We start from the raw sequence: 1,614 nt of genomic DNA, 5'->3' as shown, positions 1-1,614 counted from the left end.
TTTAAAAAAAAAAAAAAAAAAACAACTCATTTTATTGTTTAAGCAGATCTCTTAAAAACCACTCAACATGCAGCAGTAGCCTAAAAGACAAGAATAGAGCAAAAAAGTTCATGATAGCTAGGTATGGCAGACTTCCGCTCCAGGAAGATGGTGGAGTATTGTATAGGGAGTACTATGACACTTTTACATACTAAACCTTAACCTTTCAGGTATGATTTTCCAAATCTGTTTGCGGCCAAGACTTGCACTGTGTGACCAGCAAGTCAATATATACTCCCCTTTCTGCTCCTTACAGATGTCTATGACTCATCACCACTTTACCCAGGCTGTGCTTACAAACTGTGGACCCTACTTTTACCTTATATATCCATCAAGCCACTTTCCTGCACCTGTACAACTAGCCTTAATTTACTGCAAGGTGAAGCAGTACAGCAAGTACTTGTCATTCTCAGTTCTCCATCAGGACTGAAATCTCAACTTGATCAAGATGGAATTTAGTAATTTAACATTAAAAGCAAGCTATGCTTTTTGGATCTTCTTGGACTGTTAAGTCCCCACAGCTAGTCCTACAGGCTGTGTAGGATACCAGTACTGAAGCAAGCTCGCTGGGGAAAAGACCCAAGCTCCATGTCACTCAAGTTATGGTTACTGCTCCTTTGCCTTAGTGTCGCACAGGTTTTCAAAAGCAAGTAGACAAGGGAAGACACCCCCCCCACCCCCACTGGTTTCAAAGGGAGCCTTGGCTGCGCGACGGCTGCAGGAGCAAAGCTATGGTCTACGACAGGAATGAGAAGCGACAGCCTGTGCTCACATCAGAACAAGCCAGTCAATTTACCAGAAAATGAGTCAGTCATAAGGTTTCTATCACTCCAAAAGATTCTTGTCAGTTTTATTAACTAAGGTTTCAGCATGTGAAACTAGTCACAACTCATTAAAGGTCCTGAACTGAAAGAGAGCTAGATTGTAGTCTATTACAGGAGAAAAAACAAGCAAAGTTTAATTTACCTAGACAATTAGTACGAAAACTTATTTTGGATTTAAATAACGAAGAACAAGGATTAACAGTAACCTGCACAGGTACACCAGAGGTGGTTTCCACAGAGCCTCCCTGCTTAGAGAGCTGTTTTTTTGTGCTACACCCTAGGCTTTTGGCAAGATCTCAACTCCTTCTCTGTCCTGAAATTTAAACATGTGAAATGTCATCAACATCAATAAGGAAGCATTGCTATGGACCAACCTTTTCTGTCCATTAGAACAAACTGTGCATTACAGTATATCAAACTCAAGAAATACACACAGGCTGACACCACACTTATGGCTAGTAAGAGTTTAAAAAGGGCAAGTTAACATTTAGTTTGTGCCAGCTGGAGTCCAGACACTAGAATCTATTCTGGAAGATTACAAGCAGCTGTGCTGGGCTGCAGTACCCACCGATGAACTATGGGCAGAATCTAGTGGGCATCTAGAGTCAAAAAGGCCATGGGGAGGCAAAGTCACGAACAGATGTCTCCTCCAGCAAGGCATAATGGAGCAATGTCACTGAATGCACTTACAGCAAGAAGATAACATTTAAAAAAAAAAAAAAAAAAAATGTACCTGTTTTTGCCTTGTGAT

The 1,614-nt window shown here is 41.1% G+C and overlaps 1 protein-coding gene across 7 annotated transcripts in view; it reads right to left on the bottom strand.

The window, feature by feature from the left end:
• Positions 1-1,614, bottom strand: part of MORF4L1 (mortality factor 4 like 1) — a 55,851-nt gene that overhangs the window by 27,222 nt on the left and 27,015 nt on the right. The window lies entirely within an intron of this gene.

This window comes from Gavialis gangeticus, unplaced genomic scaffold (assembly GCF_001723915.1).
Source record: "Gavialis gangeticus isolate Ggan-Ray unplaced genomic scaffold, GavGan_comp1, whole genome shotgun sequence".
Classification (NCBI taxonomy): domain Eukaryota; kingdom Metazoa; phylum Chordata; order Crocodylia; family Gavialidae; genus Gavialis; species Gavialis gangeticus.
Note: the sequence above shows the minus strand (reverse complement) of the source record. Positions and strands in the feature narration are given on the sequence as shown.